We start from the raw sequence: 15,780 nt of genomic DNA on the forward strand, positions 1-15,780 counted from the left end.
TTTTGAGCCAGCAGAGCATCCATAGAATTGAGCTCCATTACTCCCCTTCTTGGGTTTCTATCAGAGGCATAGAAATACTCATTATTGGCCATAGTTTCTATTATGTCTATGGCCTTTTCAATTGTCTTCTTCTTGTTGAGTGAGCTTCCTGAAGAGTTTATCTAAAGCCTTCTTTGATTCTTGTGACGATCCTTCATAGAAAATGTGCAGTTGTACCCATTCATTGAACATGTCCAGAGGGAATTTTCTTGTCAACTCCTTGTATCTCTCCCATGCCTCATAGAGAGTTTCTCCATCTTGTTGTCTAAAGGTTTGCACCTCAACTCTCAATCTATTAACTCTTTGGGGAGGGTAGAATCTTGCCAAGAACTTGTTCACTACTTCTTCTCAAGTTGTTAAACTTTCCTTAGGAAATGATTCTAACCATTTTGATGCTTTATCCCTGAGAAGAAAAGGAAACAATAACAGCTTATAGGTATTCGGGTGGACACCATTAGTCTTCACTGTATCACAGATCCTCAAGAATGTGGTTAAATGTTGGTTGGGGTCTTCCTGTGCACTTCCTCCAAATGAGCAGTTGTTTTGAATAAGGGTGATGAGTTGAGGCTTTAACTCGAAATTGTTAAAGCCTAGAACTCTTCCACAATTTCCTGAGTTTGGGTTGATGTAAGAGCCTGGAACTCTTCTCTCCTGCCCAACATGGTTACCAGCACCTTCCTCAACATGATTATGTATTTCCTCCTCCATAGTAACGTCTAGATCTTCCTCCACTACTTCCTCTCTAACTATTCCTTTACCTCTTGCTTCCCTTCTTAGTCTAAGGAAGGTCCTCTCAGGTTCACTATCAAAAGAGGATAAAGTTTCTCCTCTTCTACCTGTCATACATTCAGTAACAAACAAGCAAAAGACAAGTGAAGGAATCACTCTTGTTAAGACTTATGGTTAGATTGATTAGTGCAATTGATCAAACAGTTAGAGGGTTAGTATGCTAAAATGGAAATATATACAGTGAATCAGCTGGAAACATCAAATGCTAAAGGAAAAGAAGAAAATAAGAAACTGAAATTAAAGGAATTAGCAAGGTAAACAAAATTGCTTAATCTAACTACCCATCAATTTAGTCATTATCAAATTCAAACCAATCCCCGGCAACGACGCCATAAAACTTGATGACCAGATTTCACTCACTATATAATGAATCTGTTCTTTGGCAAGCACACCAAATATCGTCAAGTAATAACCCACTAGGAGTGGGGTCGAATCCCACAGAGATTGGTAGATTGAGCAACTTTAATCAATGGGTGAATTAGTCAAGCTAATCAATAGAGATTGTTGAATGCAGAAATTTAAATAACAGAAATGTAAATGACTTAAAAGTAAAGGAAAGCAATAAAGTACAGAAAAGTAAATGACAAGAATGTAAAGTGTTGAAACATAAATGACTGAATAGTAAATAGAGAATGGGTAATGACAGAAATTAAAGAAAAGATATAAAGAATAGGAAAGATAAGAATAGGGGAAACTCATTGGAATTGGGAGATGTTGTTCTCTTTGGATTAGATCTAGTCATATCTTCTTCAATCATGAAATTTTTTGACCTCTTGCCAATCATGATTGATTGAATCTCAATTCTTTGGTGATTCAATCTCTCAAATCTTGATAATCAGCCAATTCCTTGGTCTAATTGCTCATGAAGAGAGATATGCTTGGTCCTTGATTATACCACACATCCTCATAGATCCAAATAGTGGGTGGATTTCATCTCACCATATCCAATCCCAAAACCCAGATCTACTCAATTGTGAGAAGGGATCTCAAGCATGGTTTCATGTTTTCTTTTCCAAGGTTCCCATGAAGCCCATTTTGCATTCAACCTCTTTCCCAAGATGATTGAACACTAGCATGAAAAACGAAATTCCTTCTAGCAAATCAAAGAGAAGATGAAGAGAAAAAGAAATTCACTATCATTAATCCATCAAGTACAATAGAGCTCCCTCTCCCAATGAGAAGGATTTTAGCTACTCATAGCTTAGAGAAAAGTACAAGAGATGGAGAAGATTAAGTGAAGTGTAAAAGTAAAACTATCAACTCCAAGACTAACTAGCCAGTCCACCCAACCCCCTTTTCAGTACTTCTAAGGGGTATTTATACTACTCCTATCACTAGAATTAAAAAGTACAAAAAAGAAAAGAAAATTACAATTCAAAAGAAAAGGAAAAACTAATGGAAATGCACCATGTGCTTGGCGTTTGAGTGGCGTGCCACGCCTAGCTCCTCAGCTTGGCTTGGCGTGCCACGCCTGGCTTCCAAGTGGCACGCCACCTTCATCCAGCTAACCTGGTGTGCTACGCCTTCGAGTCCAAGCGGCACACCCAGGGTCTTTCCTTCCCTCTTTCTCTCTGGAATCTTGAACTGGCGTGGCGCGCCCATATCTGGTGTGCCACGCCCATAGTAAACACTTCATCCTTCTTCTCTGGAAAGTAACACTGGCGTGCCATGCCTAGTAGCTGGTGTGCCACGCCCTTGATGATGCTTCATTCTTCTTCTCTAGAAAGTAACATTGGCGTGCCATGCCTAGTAGCTTGCGTGCCATGCCCTTGATGCAAGAACAAGTCCCTCTTGATCCAGTAAACTGGTGTGCCACGCCCAGCATTCAAGTGGCACGCCCATGGTCATCTAGTCTTGGCGTGCCACGCCTAAACTCCCAAGTGGCACGCCCAGTCTTCTTTTTCTTTGTGAGCTTGTGCTGGCATGCCACGCCTTCGAAGTCAAGTGGCACACCCAGTGTTGATATTTGAATCTTTAAGCTTGGCATGCCACGCCTAGAACTCAAGTGGCACACCCCAGATTTGAGCAAGGTTGGTGTACCATGCCTTCGACTCCAAGTGGCACGCCTATTTTGTTATTGAGCTTCTCCAAGCTTGGCGCGCAACGCCTAGAACCCAAGTGACATGCCCAAGACCCAAATAAGGTTGGCGTGCCACGCCTTCAACCCCAAGTGGCACGCCCAGTATTGAACCTTCAACTTTTTTCTCTGGAACAATGAACTGTCGTGCCACGCCTTTGAGCCCAAGTGGCACGCCCAGTGTTTATAATGGAATTGGCGTGCCATGCCCAGCCTGGCGTGCGACATCCCCTTGTGTGTCTTCAAAGATGCTCTCTGGAATATATAGTTGGCGTGCCACGCCTGACCCTGGCGTGCCACGCCCATAGTAAAACTCCAACGTTGCTTCTTTAGAAAATATAGTTGGCGTGCCACACTGGGCCCTGGCGTGCCACGCCCATAGTAAAGCTTCATGGACTCTTCTCTGGTCTTGACAACTAACGTGCCACGCCCGGTAATTGGCGTGCCACGCCCATATAAATTCTTCCTCTTTGCTTCTCTGGGATTGTCAACTGGCGTGCCACACCCCTTTGCTGGTGTGCCACGCCCATTGAATTTGCTAGCGTTTGTACCAAGTGGCATGCCCAGCACACACGCGTAGCACACTTTTCTTGTTTCCTTCTTCTTTTGTTGATCTTTTCACCTGGAATCCAAACAAAACTCATCTCAAAGCAATGTACCATAATATTCATCATTTAGCTCATGAAATTGCATTGATTGAATGAGATTACAATATTTTTATGGTCCTTTTAGATAGGGGAAAGAGGTAGATGATGCAAGTGATCAATAACTCTGCCAAGACAGCAGACATTGGGGTGGGCAATACATGTTTTGACGCAATTGGCAATAATTTTAAAACAACTCTAAATTTATGATTTGTCAGGAAAACTTCATTTAAAACATAAAAATATAGAAAAACTTTAATTTAGATAATAAAAAATTACTAAAAATATATATATAAATCACTAAAGTTGTCAATATATCAAATACATTAGAAGCTTGGATAGTGAGTAATAACCACTGTGTCTAGCAACCAATAACTTATAAAGATGACAGCTAGGTGTAACTAATAATTAATCTATACAATAAAAAATTATATTGATAATTTATATGTTAAGAAAGTTATTAGGTATAGCAATCGAAAAAAGAGGCATAAGGTATGCCGTGTACGAATAGGTAGCCAATGAGAGATTTGTCTTGTAATGAACGTTGAATAGACAAAAGTAACCCTCAAAGCAAGTGAAATGTCATAATTGTCCTGCTTAGAATGGCAAATAAGCCGTGGCTAAAATAGAATGGCAAAAGAGGGCTTCGGCTTGGAGACTTGTGTTGGGTAATGGGCATTAACACTCCCACCCCCTCTCCTCTCTGAAACCGAAAGGAATCAACAATTGAAGCCTTAGCCACCCGGTGACCCAGCCCGGCCGCCCGCAGTCAGGTCAACCACCGTAGCCACCTCAACCCCACAGCCCCGTCGCATGTGGAAGTTCGGCGCCGTCACAGGAGCGTGAGGTCATCTCCTCTGTTCGAGCGCACTCTCACTGTGTTTACCGTGCCTCTGTCACCACCACCGTTCCCCCATCACCGTCTCCTCTGTTCGTGCTTCCCTCACCAGCGTGAGGTAGGTCTTCCGTTTTCTCCATTTTGTAATTTTTTTTAATTGTGTATTCTAGAAAGAGTATTGTGGTTTTCATTTTTGGGATTACTGGTTCTGAAATTTCTGATTTCATATTCTAGTTACTATTGGTGTCTTCGTTACAATGTTCATCACCTTTGTGATGTTATATTCTATGATATATTATGTGACTAGGAATTATTTAGATAAGCAACATTTCATGACAAGAATTAAGAATTAAGTAAGTCGTTATTATTTTTTATTTGGATAAATGAGATTAAAACCATAGATACTATTTTTAGTTAAGTTTCAGGGTTTAATCAATGTGACACTCAAATATACATAATGACTTCAGGATTTGGGTCTCAAAGACATCAAATTAGCTTCCGTAGCTCTTTTCCCACAGTGAAATTGTGATTCAGCCATGTCAAGGATACAAACAGTATTGGTTAACGACGATCAAAGAACCACAGTAGCCAGGCTCTCTGATCTCAATCATGCTCTCGAATGAAGGGATGCTTCTGCACTTTCCGTTATATTTCCTAACGATTTAACATGGATGATCTTGAGGCTTAGAAATCCTAGAATTTTTAGATAAAATAGAATTTTGATTCAGTCAAATAATGGTAAATAACTTTATTGGATTAAATTATATTAATGTAATAATTGCATGATAAAGAATGCTAGAAAGATAAATAAATAATACTTTAAGAGTATAGAAATATTAAATTCTCATGTTAATTTACTTTTTTTGATAAACGATAACAAATATCTTGAATTAATTAAATTTTTACAAAAAATTACATACCTACAAATTACCTAATTTTTTCAAAAATCTTTTGAACATACAAAAATTCAATGAGAGGTTGACTATTGAGAATTGAATATGATATTTTTAAATTCGTATTTTCAATAAAAATAAGTACTTAGTTCAATCCATCCTAAACAATTATATACTCGCTATAACTTATGAATCTAAATAATTCTAAAATTTATGGAATATTATTTTTAGATGCAAAAAAATTAAAATATGTTTATTCTATTTCAAAAATCAATATTCATATTTAACTTAGAATTTCAACAAATATGGCAAAAAGTATTAAATTTTTTACTTAAAACAAGTAAAATATCTACAAAAAAAATTCTCCTAAAACAAATTTTCTCACCTTTGTTTTTTAACAGTTATTTTTTTTACGAGCTCGAGCAAGTTTGCGCACCGTATCGGCAAACTTGCAGATTTTGTTAAACTTTGCCCACTTCATCAACATACATCACAGAAACTAACAAGTTCATCCTCCAGTGCAGCGAACATGCTCATATATTCGTACATTTCGGGTCGTATTGGTATATTTTTATTCAGTATTTAACTCAGATAATATGAAAATTTAACTTATCATTTAAGCAAACTTAAAAATTCTACACATGTTATTTAAATTAATAATTTCCTTTAATTTCATAAAAATAAACCTAGTCATAATTTTGTTCTCAAATGATTAATTATGTTTATTCAATTTTAAAAAAAATTAACTATTTAAAATTAGTAACTTTAGAATGAAATATTAATGTACTCATATTATTTTTAAATTAAAAATTATAATTTTTTTTACGCTATACATTAATCTGGTGACTATTAAAGAATTATAAATTAAATCTCGTTATTTTAATCTTCTTAGAGTTGAGACAACCAAATATATTTATCTAAAATTTAAATCAACCGAGTACATTAATTTAAATCAGTTAATAGAGTAGGCGAACTTCAACAAAATTTGCAACCCTCTCGACATACCTATATCAAAAAAAAAAAAGAATAAGAGTTTCGAAAAATCAAGATATAAAATTTGGTTTTAGAAAATACTAATTTTTTTTTTATTTTTTTGGAAACTTTTCCTCCGCAATTACTGTTGATACTTTAGGCTAAATAATTTAGACAACTCAGGTGTATTTCAAGTATTACCTGTATATTCTCTTTTTTCCAAGTTAATTATCATTTTCACTTCCTTCTATTACACTTGCAAACTGTGAATGAGTGTGAAGGACTCCAAAATTACATTTCTGCATCAAGTCCTAAAGGCATGGTGAGAAACACCTTTTCTCGCAAACTGGTTCCTGCAGTAATGCCTTCACCGAAACTAGGAGTAGACCCCAAATCATCATTTTAATAGTCTGACCAGCACGTGACTTGAAAGAACGACTGCAGGGACCATTCTCTACACAGTCGACATGAAATGACATATTTGGCAACATATCACGAGAATATCCTCAACTGTTGATTCTGAATTTTGCTTTCTTTGATCCATATTAATCTCATCTAATCCATCTGATTATCTTTTCTTGCATTGGCTATTTCTATGATGAGACTCATCACTCCCTCCAACGTCCATGATGGACAATATTGCTCTGTTACCAACAAATTGGAAATATTACCTATGTTCCTTATGCAATTGATTTGAAGATCACAACCATTCATACCACTTTGACCCTGATGGTCCGATCATAAATTGGTGCTAGCTAACAATGTCGGCATTGCCTCCATGGGTTAACCCAAATGCAACCATTCTTTTTTATAGCTCTAATTATCTGACTAACCGAAACTACGACAAGAAATTCGCATAGGCTTCTCCTCCCACTTACTCAACACCTTCATAGCCTCACATCCTCTCCAACTAAAAGAAAAAGAATATATTTGAATCCCAACCCGCCAATTTTTGCCCGAAATAGTGCAACCCTTACCACTTACTACTTAACCATACTATACCAACGACTTTTTCCAAAACCTTTTATCCATCGAACCCCTTCAATGGACTCTAGATTATCCCCGTACTATCACTGTGTCTTCGACGGATGGATACCTGGCATATATACCACCATTGAAGATGTCCATGTCTAGATTGAAGACTACGAGAATAGCGTTTGGTGGACTTACGATACAATAGACGAAGCGGATGAGGCATGGCAGGTATATTTTGGTAGAGGCAACCATGAGCATGGAAAGTGGCGGCTGGATAACGATCTTGCACCTGAACTCGTTGCTACGAACGACTACCGTGCTTCCCAAATGGTTGCATTGAAAGCTTTGCATAAATGTTACAACCTCGAGCGACACCAGCTGCCACCAATACAACTCCGTCGTAAGTACCCTAACCTATTGTGTTTCTCTTTCCACGTAACAACTCCCGTGCACCTACTTATCTTTACTTGCCAATCCATATTCTTTCCCTTTAGCCAACGAGGTGGTCCCTGAAAAGCCAGATCGCGAGCCTTTGTTGGCGGTAAGCATGAGGGACTGGGTGAGAAAAGCTTGTGACTCACTAGATATTCCTCCTCCAATATACAGAATCATTAGGCAGACAACACCACATGACTGAAGATGTTATCGACACCTCGCCCTCTGTCGTCCCCTCCGGAGCAACGGATGCCTTGGTGGTGTCTGGCAGATACGCATACGACATCGACACAAGCCACGAGGACGCGGCTAGGCTATGCCTTCGTGTCCTATCCGAGGTTCTTGACACATTCGTTGATGACTACAACTATGACCTCTTGGAGACGTGGAAAACAAAGTACATCAACTTGGCCCAAGAGCTTTGCTCCCTACAATCTAGGCTTAACGATGTCCCTAACACCAAGGATGCACTCTACGAACGTATATTCGACCTCGACCAACTCCGACATCATCGCGACAACGGTGCCAGTTGTAGTAACCCATGATGGACGGTCTAGGCACCAGACCTACACCCAGAGACCGCCGCTCGTGACGTTTCCAAGTGCCGATTCCAGTAAAATTATCTGCCGTTGCAAATGCCTTAGCAATCCTTTCCATATCGCATTGTACTCTTGTTAATGAACTAATGTTACTTACCTTTTCATGCAGTTAATTTACTTTTTGATCATGCATTCTACCTTAGTTGTTACATCATTAAAATAAATTCCACTACCCACACCAGAGACTTGGAATGGCTTCCCACTAACCATGCTTTCGCTTATATTTCTTCATCTCAATGAAGATAACAATGAAAGATAACTATTTATTTTAAAAACTCAATATCATGCCCAATAATTAACTACAAGAAATTACCGGAATAGCGACCGATTTAATGACCGATTTTTCTTGAAAATTGGTTGCTAAACCCTTAGCGACCGGTTTTAGTGACCGATTTTTGAACAAGGCCACCAAACCTTCACCAAAGAGTATCGGTCGCTAAATCAGTCGCTAACATAACCGGTCGCTAAATGGTGACCAACTTTTCGGCCGCTAAATCGGACGCCATGAAATCGGTCGCTAATGCCTGATTTGAAAATCTAAAATCGGTCGCTAAATTGGTCGCTAATTCCTGAACTAAATATAAATTGGTCACTAAATCGGTTGTTGTTCCTAATTTTATAATTATAAATTTTTACTAATTCCACATTTACCACTATTAAAACTTATTTTCCATAAATAATTATATTTCCACAAAATTTAAAAAGAATCAAGCATAGATTAATTTTTCAAATAAATACCAAAATATTCACAATGTCTACATAGAAATATAGAATTTAATATATTGAAAATTCTTAAATACATCAAATTTTATGATCCACATTATAGGCTAAAACATGATAAAAATAATTCATGAACAACATAACTATGCTCTATTTAATATCTACTTAGACCAAGCAACTGTATCTATCTCAGCTTGTACACTCTGGTATAATTCGAGCTTCTTTCGAAGGCACCACGTCAAAAATTGGTATGCTTTTTTACTTTCCTTCCTCATTCTCTCTGATGAATCAACAGCTACAAGAAGGAAATATTCAGAATAGATTTGATAGAGTTCGGCTGCAAATTAACAATAAATTCAGCACACAACATTCTCACACATGTTGCTCTTTCTTTTAATTTGATTTTTTTTCATATATTCAATTTTGATTTTTCTTAATAGGGCACTTTGCGATAACACTAACACTACTGAATGTATCTAATGTCTGTAAAATCAAATTTAGTTTCAATTTAAATGTCTCAAAAGTGATCCAAAATAGCTTCCTGAAAACAAATGATTGCTTTATAACTATACTGTATCAAAACTATGATTTTAATCATTAAGGAAACTATATGGTAAGAAACTGGTAACTAAAACAATGTTGCCTTCACATCTACGTAGTTTCAAATTTCACAAAAAGGTTATACATATATATTTGTAATTTAATAAATCTAATCTATGATGAAAAATCAATGACTTTAAATACTATGCATTTTACTTTCTAAAGTGCAACCAGCAGTTTAAAATTAAAGATCCAAATCCAATATTCTAATACCAAAAGGGCATAACAATTACTTTGATCATACTTTAAAGTAATAAAGCTAGAGTGCCTTCATTACTCTATGATCCCAATAAGGACAATTTTGGAAAGCATGGAGAAACCGAGTGGAAGAACCACTCTTGATCTGCAAACAGAAATGAACAAAACATGTAGATAGATATATTATATCATGTTGATGCGAGAGCATAATAATTAACCATATGATCAATTTGGAACAAGAATAATTTAATAAATTCTAACCTTTTGGAGATGAAAGGTGCAGGAATAAGAACAATAGTAGCAATAGCATAAGCATATGAAACAAACACATGGTTGTTCATGCCTTTATTGGTAGCTGCTTTGAACAAAGTGAGTAACCCCATATCATTGCACTCTATATCAATAAGCAACAAGATTGGAAGTAGATTCTTACAGAAGGACAATCTTCTTGCCATAATTATTATGTATCTCTTTATGACTTTGATTTCCTCTTATTTTTGGTCTCCGAATGAAGAGCACAGCAAAAAGTTCAGTTGATCAGTGAGAACAACCATCATATTGTCAAATATTTGAATCAACCTTCTTAAGGAAAACAAGATAACTGACCATCATGTTGTCAAATATTTCCCTTCTATTCTTAACCAACCATTTTCAGGAGGACATGCTTATAGTACAAGATGAAATATTTGGCCCTGTGATGTCACTAATGAAATTCAAGTAAGTTACACAAGTTACTGCTTTATGTTTTCTTTGTACACTATTACTATTACAATAATGGATGGAAAATTGAAACAGGACTATTGAAGAGGAAATTATGAGGGCTAATAACACCAAGTATGGGCTAGCAGCAGGAATTGTGACAAAGAATTTGGATATTGTAAACACAATGTCCAGATCCATTCGTACAGGCATTGTTTGAATCAACTGCTATTTCATATTTGGGAGTGACATTCCTTATGGAGGGTATAAGCAGAGTGGATTTGGAAGAGAATATAGAATGCAAGCACTCTACCAGTACCTGCAACAGAAATTTGTTGTAACTCCAATTTACAACTCTCCTTGGCTTTGAATTCAAGGTCTCTTCTATTAAATAAAATGGATCAGATGAAACTTTTTGAAGCTATGTATACCTTTCTTAACACATAAAGTTCCCACTTTATGAAACTTATTGTTCCACCTTTGGTCTCGTGGTGGCTCACTAAATGCATGTCTTCATTAATTCAACTGTTAGTACCTGAATTATATTATTTTATTACAATGTTATTCTTAGGAAAACAAACAATTTAATTAATGGAATTTTCATATGCAAATTAATGTAATCTCCAAATTTTAAAATCAAATAAGTCATAATAACATTACTCTACAGCAAGATCTCATTACACTATCAAACTTTTGTTTAACACTTTTTCCCTAAAATCACACACGTTAATGTTCCCTTCCATCATATCAGATATTAAACAACAGATCCTGATCCAGAACAAAACATAACACAAAGCACTGTTATTAAAGCACCTAAGAGAATAGTATATGATAATTAAAGGAGCAGTGTAGAATTTACCATATAACTAGTGTACTATTCTCTTTTCATTAAAATATACACAGAATGAAATGGCATGTCAGCATTGTTTATTTATTTTTTCTTCTTATAAAAAACAAGAATCAAAATTATCTTCTAACTTGGAAAGAGTTTCCTATTTACTTCAGTGAAAGTTTTTAAGAAGTCAATGTTGCTACTCTTTATTTTTGAAATGTCAATCCCTAGTTTTTGTAAAAATTTATTCCAATAATTAATCATAGTTATATAGAAACTGAATCAAATCCCAAATAAGCAGACTGATATGCAAATCTATAATTACAAGGTTATGCATTATGGTTGGCCCATCAAGAAAGATCATATATGCAAAAATGAATAAGGTAGAAATCATTTACAATTTATTATTTTGTTTAGATAAGGAAGCCAGAAATCAATAACACTATTTGCCATATTTTGAAAGCTAAAGAAAATCAACAACATCAATAAAATTCACACTTTGCTTGTCAAATTACACAGTATGAGAACAAGAAGCAAACTTACAAAATAGGAATTGGCTTAATAACTCCATAGAATGACTCAACAACCCTAGCTGATCCTCCCCGAACCTTCACCATACACAAGAATAAAGCCAACAAAACCATGAATTAAAGCTTCAATAAAATACTAAGTATAAAGTTTGCGTATTTTTGGTGTAGCGAAAGAGAAGGGTGAACCTGCATGTTGATGGATCCTTTAAGTGTAAGGCGAACTACATAGTGGGAAATTGAAGACTACGTTTTGATGATGATTTTGCCTTCCTGTGCTTCCTCAAGTCAAATTCCCAATCAATAATCGATTAAGAACATCTAAGAGAGAGAGAGAGAGAGAGAGAGAGAGAGAGAGAGAGAGAGAGAATGAGAATCACGGCAGAGAAAACATATCAAAAACAAGTTAATCTCCCAAAATCAACGGAAAAAGGAATCAAGACAGAGAAAGCAACGGATCAACAAGCAAATTTAATGAACCACATCGCTGAAACCCCTAACCAGAGGGAAAAAAACCAAACCTAACAGAATTGATCAAAATCGGCGATTAGGAGGTTATCTGCTTGAAGATGACGATTAGGAAGTTACCTACTTGAAGACGACGAAGACGGCACCGAGATATCAGAAGACAAAAGACGCCGCTGAGATCTCAACAACGAAGGCGACGACACCGAGAGTGCAGAAAAAGACAGTGATGAGACCTCAGAAGGCGGCATCGAGACCGCAGAAGATGACGCCGACGGGACCTCAGGAGACGGCGGCGAGACGCAGAAGACAGCGGCGAAGTAGGCAACAATGGCGCTCAGAGAAGATGAGAATGGTATCTGATTGGAGAAGACGAGAGTGTGGGTGAGTTAGGGTTAGTAAGGGTAATTAAGATAATATATTTTAAATTAGCAACTGATTTTTCGACCGATTAGTTTATAAAATCGGTTGCTAACTTAAAAATTAGCAACCGATTCAGTGACCATAACTTTAGCGACCGAATTAGTAACCAATCAAGTTTCATTCTATTTACCTATTGATCGGTTGAAAAATCGGTCGCTAAATTAAAAAATAGCGACCGATTTTGTGATTAAAAGTCCCAAGAAGATTCCTTTCTTTGTTTTGGTTGCTAATTCGGTTGCTAAATTAAAAAATAGCGACTGATTTTTGTAAAACCCAGAATTTTTTACCAAAAAAAAGTCCTATTTTAAATTAATTTCAAATAATATTTTATTTACAGTTTTAATTTCAGAAATTGTTTCATTGAAGATAATTAAAGGTAGTTTTGATTAATTGGATTTGAAATAAGTGGAGGTTTTTATCCAAACTCTATAATTTTGGATTATTTTCCTATTTACTATATAAAAGTCTTAGAAATTCAATAATGATGATGTTTGAAAATTTAAATTAGAATTTTATCTAATTTTATAATTATTGAATTATTTTCTATATTTAAATTATAAAATTAGTAGTTGTAAAATAATGAGATTTTATATGATAATGTTTTTATAAATAACTACTTTAGGTTTAATAATAAAAAAAATTAATTATATTGTATTATATTTTCAATTAGAGTATTTGATTCCAAGCCAAATAATATTTTGATACAATTAAAGTAATTTTAGAGATTCAATTAGTTTCAAATTAAACCCAAAGTTCCCAATTTTTATACACCAAACCCTAATTTTATTAAATCACAATTCCCCCTTCATCCAATGAAACCTTAGCCGCTGCCCTATTTTTCCTTTCGAGCAAAACCACACAACACAGTAGCAGCTGTTGCAAGAAACAAAGAAAGAAAGGGAAAGGGAAAGCAGAATCAGGGAAGGGGAGAAGAGAGGGAGATTTGAAAGAGCAGAACGGAGAAGAAGGAGAGGAAGAGAGGCACGAGCCAGCACCGGTGGGCCTCGCCGTCGCTGCCGAGCTGCTCGCCGCTCGTCACCATCGAGAAGAAGGCCAGAACCGAGGGAGAGAGCCACGCAAGGAGGAGGTGTCGCCGTCCCGTGGAGCTGCGTTGCTGTCGCTGCTGGTCCACCATAGAGCCGCCGTCAAAGCTGAGTCACGGTGAGAGCTGGCTCGCGAGTGGGTGGTTGCGGGCTTGGAGCCACCTCGTCTTCGTCGTCACCGTCCAACGCGAGGCCAGCTGCTGTCATCGCACTTCCCAGTCATCTCTGCCGCCACCGTGCTGTCAAGAAAGAGGCCATCGGGTCGCACGGAGAGAGAGAGAGAGAGAGAGAGAGAGAGAGAGAGAGAGAGAGAGAAAGCACGGGAGCAGAGGAGAGAGAGGGGAGATCTGCGCCAGACACCGCTGCTCCTGCCGCTTGAAACCCTGCTGCCGTCGCCAGAAAATTCTGTAGGTAAGGGTTTTTGAGTTTGGTTTTCATTCATTTAAGATTTCGGAAACTTTATCGTCTCTGTAAGTGGGTTTCAGTCACCTCACCGGAGTCCGATCACCGCTGCCGCTTGGGGTGGCTGCCGGGGCCGCTGCCAAACTAGTTCAGACCCGCCGCTGCTTCGTTTTGCCATTTCAGAAAGTATTTTATGTTTTAAAAACTCCTGTATTAGTGTTCGGTTATGTTTGGTTAAAGACTTTGAGGTTTGGTAACGTAGGTTTGAGTTCTGATGATTGCGTGTCGCGTAAGTGTTGCTGTGGCTGCTATGCCGTTCCTTTTTTTTCCAATAAGTGCCTCTATCTCGGAATCCTCGTCATTATTTTTCAGTTATGAGTTTTAAGATTTCCATGATATTGATGTGTTAGGAATTAGTAACTGAGCTTATATGTGGTGTTGAGGCTGTTTCTGCTATTGAGGCGGAGCTGGGATTTTGGTTGTTGAATTCGGGTCGAGACAAAAAGATTTCTGTGAGGCGCTTGGGTTATGGTTTTGCTTGTCAAGGTAGGGGCTTTTTCTAAAAACTTAATTTTGTAATCGGAATTGTTATAAATTGATATGGATGTGCAAAAATGCATTTTTAGTGATTATGCAGGTCTTATGAATTGCCTGGCTTGTTTTGGATGAATATGGTTGTGTATTGATTTAATTATTAATTGATTTGTTAAAATTGGAGATTTCTGAATTGGTTTGGTTTGATATGATTTTTAAAGTTTGAAAGTCTGGATTTTGTTTTATTGGAAAACTAATTTGGTTTTGAATCCGTTGGAAATGGTTGCGGAATGTTTTGGTTGGGACCCGGAAAGGGTGGCAAAGTCCAAATTTTAGGGGAGATGCTGCTGAAATTTCTATAAAATCCAAGACTTTATTTGAAAAGTTATTTAGAAAATTTGAACCTAAGACTTATATTATTTCATTTGAACTATTTAAAAAATTTAAGAAAAGGGATTTGGTTGTTCTCCCTTGAAGACTTGAGACCTTGCCGGAATAATTAATTGAAATCTCCCGTTTAAAAGCAGTTAAAAGGATGGTTTCAAAGAGGAGGATTTTGAGTCTTTTCAAAGAAAATTTCCATTTGATATGATTTTGGAATTGTTTGTAAGTTTTGAGAAAATGTCACATAAAGTAGCTCTCTTTTAAAAAGGGAATTGAGTTTGAGGAAAAAGTGGCTTGGAAGCTTGAAATAGCTTGAGATATGAGAAGGATTTTGAAATTGAGAAAAATATGAGTTTGAATGTTGTTTTCAAAGAAAGGTGATTTAAGGAAAAAGTAATATATGGCATGAATGATGATTTACTTGATGTGGATTGTTGAGAAAGTGTGAAATGATTATGAATGGTTATGAATGAGTTGGAATGATAATGAACATAAGTTGAATTTGATTGTGATATGCTTCCGGGTAAGATGCAGTGGTGTTATCCACTTGCTCCGGGTAAGAGGCGAGAATACCGGGTAAGAGGCAGTGGTGTTATCTACTTGCTCTGGTTGAGAGTTCGAAACTCCGGGTAAGAAGCAAGGGTGGAATTCTATCGCTGCTTGCTCCAGGTTGAGAACTGTAACACCACCTG

The 15,780-nt window shown here is 36.9% G+C and overlaps 1 long non-coding RNA gene and 2 other non-coding genes across 5 annotated transcripts; 1 reads left to right on the top strand and 2 right to left on the bottom strand.

Moving 5' to 3' along the window:
* Positions 1–227: 227 nt before the first annotated feature.
* Positions 228–333, top strand: LOC148562163 (small nucleolar RNA R71). Its single transcript, XR_015887941.1, has one exon. It is a non-coding gene; the product is annotated as a small nucleolar RNA R71 (small nucleolar RNA).
* An 8,684-nt stretch (positions 334–9,017) lies between these two features.
* On the bottom strand, positions 9,018–10,184 carry LOC148562164 (uncharacterized). 2 transcript variants are annotated; one of them, XR_015886228.1, is made up of 2 exons: positions 9,826–10,184; positions 9,018–9,276 (listed from the first exon to the last, which is right to left on the bottom strand). It is a non-coding gene; the product is annotated as an uncharacterized LOC148562164 (long non-coding RNA). The 2 variants fall into 2 exon arrangements; XR_015886229.1 differs by having other exon boundaries at positions 9,815–10,184.
* A 50-nt stretch (positions 10,185–10,234) lies between these two features.
* LOC107604678 (uncharacterized) lies at positions 10,235–12,704 on the bottom strand. Of its 2 annotated transcripts, XR_001612335.3 has the most exons (5): positions 12,426–12,704; positions 12,027–12,158; positions 11,854–11,918; positions 10,910–11,013; positions 10,235–10,797 (listed from the first exon to the last, which is right to left on the bottom strand). It is a non-coding gene; the product is annotated as an uncharacterized LOC107604678 (transcript). The 2 variants fall into 2 exon arrangements; XR_015886227.1 differs by having other exon boundaries at positions 10,235–11,013.
* Between the last annotated feature and the right edge of the window lie 3,076 nt (positions 12,705–15,780).

Source organism: Arachis ipaensis, chromosome B6 (genome assembly GCF_059453495.1).
Source record: "Arachis ipaensis isolate K30076 ecotype BB chromosome B6, ASM5945349v1, whole genome shotgun sequence".
Taxonomy (NCBI): Eukaryota; Viridiplantae; Streptophyta; class Magnoliopsida; order Fabales; family Fabaceae; genus Arachis; species Arachis ipaensis.